Consider the following 3,748-nt stretch of genomic DNA (forward strand, 5'->3'; position numbering starts at 1 on the left):
AAATCCAGTAATTTTGTGATTAAGCKCCAAATGACATTAATTTTATTCAATCTTACTTGACTTCCTTGACAAAACTTTCCAAATAATTTATATCATATTTAATACATAATTTCCATATTAACTTTAAAACATCTCTTCCTAATAACATTCTCAAACATTTCCTCAAGATATATTCTTTTTGGACAAAAACTTGCAGAACACCTTAGAAAAGTAATCCAACACAATGATAAGAACCTTTCCAGAAACCTTTCTCACCATTTGGTCTCTTATGTATTATATAAAGTAGTTAAGTGGTTTATTATGTCTAATAGTAACTGTCACACCAATTAATTTTATTCCAGGTATATTTTATATTTACTTTTTCTATAGATGATAATGATGCTTTTCATTATTAACCTGTGGCATCACACAGCTTTCAAAAAGGTCACATTACAATAAAATTATAGAAAATAGTCTGTCTGCAGTATTATATAAAAAAAGGCCACATCACACTGAAATATTAAATAATAATAAAAGAAAAAAGACTATTCTGTCATTAATCTACAGTAATAGCTGACAGTTTATGTTCACAAAAGTTAGCAAATCAGGTATCAGCAGCAACAGGCATAACTAGTTCAGTTACACTTCACAAAACAGCTCAATGGTTTTGTGGAATGAAGAGCACTACGGGGATGAGAGAGGATGKAGTGAGTTCAGCCATATAAATCACATGAAGTGTCACAACAATRTGTGTGGAAAGATGGCTGGGGGCAAAATAAGAGGAAAATATTCACATCCTAACAGTTATGACAACGCAGAAATTATAAGGTAAAATATGTTTGCAACTCTCTGGGTGGAATGTGATCGGTGTGTTGGAAAGTTATTCCACAATGATTCCCCAGATCCACAATCTGCAACCATAGCTCCTGCTAAGTGGGATGGAACAGAAGGTGGAGCRGAGTGGAGACACCTCAGCTGGGATTTTGCTGAAATCCTTGCAGGGAGGAGAACTGAATGGTGCTTTGCAGCTGATAAACCACATAGCACCTTTCAGCCAGGGGACAAGGACATGTCCTGCTGCTGAGCCAGCAACTGTGGCACAATCACTCTACTCAGATGAACTTGGTTCATTACAACCTAATTGTAATATTAATGCACACCTCCATCCCAAAGGTACCCATACCCAAGGTATGACCACCCCTCACTGGGAATGTGCTCTCGTTTTTTTTGGCTGTATCTTTAAAAGTGAAGTGAGAGAATTTTACACCAATCAGTTACAAAGGTATGCATGACTTGAGTCACTCAAGCTTCACCTAAAGATAAAAAAAAAAAAGTAAAAAAGTAAGTATAAAAGTACAAAAGTAAGCAGAGACCGGATGAAAAGTTAGGGAAGACTCCATCATAACTGCTGGAATGGCTGAGCCTGTCTTCTCCCCCATAGGCTTGCCTACTGGGCAAGATACTCTGTGCATGCTGAGCACTCCTGTTGGGGATCAGAGTCTGTCTGTGAAATGTTTTGAATGTGTTTTTGCCGTCAGATACTATCATCAGCAATCCTGGAACCTTAACCTACTGCAATTTTATATTAATAAAGAGTGTTTTTCCATAAGCTCTCTGTGTGAGTCCTTCCAGGTCCCTGGCAGTCACTGGCAGTGAGTAATATACTAAAATATAATGGAAGACCCATCCTAAAGGGTTATAAAGTGGGAAAACCTGTTGATGGGTCTCCCTTTGCTTTTGGTATGTTTCCATAAATCAGTTGAACTGCCCTCCAATCCAGCAGGATTGTTCAGGGAAGGTCCCCCTAAAAGAATGTTGACAGACTGTCAGGCACAAGGGTCTTGACTTTCYTGAGGGGCTGACAGAAAAATTAAACACTAACAGTTGAGTACATGTCCCCATACTAAGGGTCAAGTAAATATCRCCTTTTCACATGACAAATGTGAATGCAACTCACTATGAATTAGGTTTTATTTTTATTTYAATCACCTCAAAATATGAGAACAATTTTAAAACTCACAAAAGCACAAACAGATTTCAGGCTGAATGAAATGAATGGGTTTTACTAATTCACTAATCACTTCCTCTTTGTTCACTGTAAACACTATGTGTCTCCTGCCACACAGCATGAATTTATTAGAACTGCAGGAAAAAAAAAAAAGTCATGACATGCGAATTTCATGGACATGACAAATGACAGCATAAGGAGCTATGACATTGCACAGGTGGCTAAGGGAGAAGAAATGAGAAACAGCCAAACATCACAGGCAGAAGGAAAACACTGGGATGGTTTGGAGAAAAGTTCTGCAAGGCCAGCATCACCTTTGTAATTCCACTGTTTCAGGGGAGTGGAATCTTCAGACAAAGTTTATTAAAGAAGTCCTGCTGCTGTGTTTGAGGGTCAGAAACTCTTTTTTATATTTAAACTCTTTCACTGAAAGAGTCTTAAACACAGGTAAATCCTCCACAGCCTGAGATTTTGGTAAAAAAATAAATTTTAAGAGTTACTAAATTATAGCCCAGAATTTCTGATGATGGCAAATCAGATATATTTAGATTTATTTATATAAAAAGAAATTATTAAGTAGACAAAAGATCTTAATCAAAATTGCTTATTACACAGCATACAATTAAAAGGACTACTAGTAGATTACAGCTTAAAGTAAAAGTGTATGATATCAAGGTACCTATACCAAAGCTAGCAAAGAAATAATATAAATTAGGAGTCAAATGTAACTTATCACCAAATATGATGATAATGTGCACAGATTCTTTCACTTAACTTCCGGGAAGTAATCAGGAAATAGGCATCCCTATTTACAGGAGAAACTCTGCATATTTTCCAGGAAAAAGTATAGATTATTTCTACTTTTTAMAAGTCTGTTGTGGCTTTTATAGTTGTAAAGTGAATGAGTATCAGTCAGAAATCCAGCTTATCTTTCCAGATCTCACTTTAAGATGTTTATTGGAAGTTAGAAGATGCTGGACCAATGTTAGCCCCATAGTGCCAAAATAACTCACTTCAAGGCAGTTTGTCCTGTTTGACTTATATCACTGATTAACGAGAAAGAGATAGAAGGGGGTAAGATGCCCTGCTACATCCATCTGTGACATCAGAAGATTCACAGATGATCCAGGTTGTGGTATCAGAACTATCAAGGCTGGCTGCAAATACAGCAGAATTGAGACCAATGGGGAAAACATAATTAAGGACAGATTGTTTATTTTGATGAGACTTGAAAGGAGAATGGGATATTCAATGGGAACAAATAGAATGGTTAAGAAAAGGACTGAGAATGAGATTTKYAARTTGGGTGACTARGGYTTTTTGGRACTCCCTKCTGGRCAGCCCTGAGCTTGRTCACTGCAAGCTGCMGTCTAAATAAATGATAAAGTAAATYTCTTATTCTTATCATAGTCCAGATRTTAAACCTGCTTCCAGGAGCAAAAGAGGAATTAATGGAGTGATTTTTGTGAATATGGGTGGATACTTACATGACTTGACCCAGTGATTCACTGTTACTGGTATCGTGATGTTAATGTCTTCTACAGGAAAGCATCAGCAGCTATTTGCCATTTTCTAATGGAATTTACCTACTGAAGTGTTAGGGGGAATATACTGTAAACTTTGCTTGTTATTTGGCATGTTTTCAATTTGAAGCTAATTATTATTTTGAACTATTCAGCATATATCCAAGATATATGGATAATTTTTTTTTTTTTAAAAAATTACAGCAGAGAACAAAAAGCTATATCAAATGTTCCTGGT

The sequence above is a fragment of the Malurus melanocephalus genome, unplaced genomic scaffold, assembly GCF_030028575.1.
Source record: "Malurus melanocephalus ecotype Western Australia unplaced genomic scaffold, MMel_1.1 scaffold_186, whole genome shotgun sequence".
In the NCBI taxonomy this organism is placed as follows: domain Eukaryota; kingdom Metazoa; phylum Chordata; class Aves; order Passeriformes; family Maluridae; genus Malurus; species Malurus melanocephalus.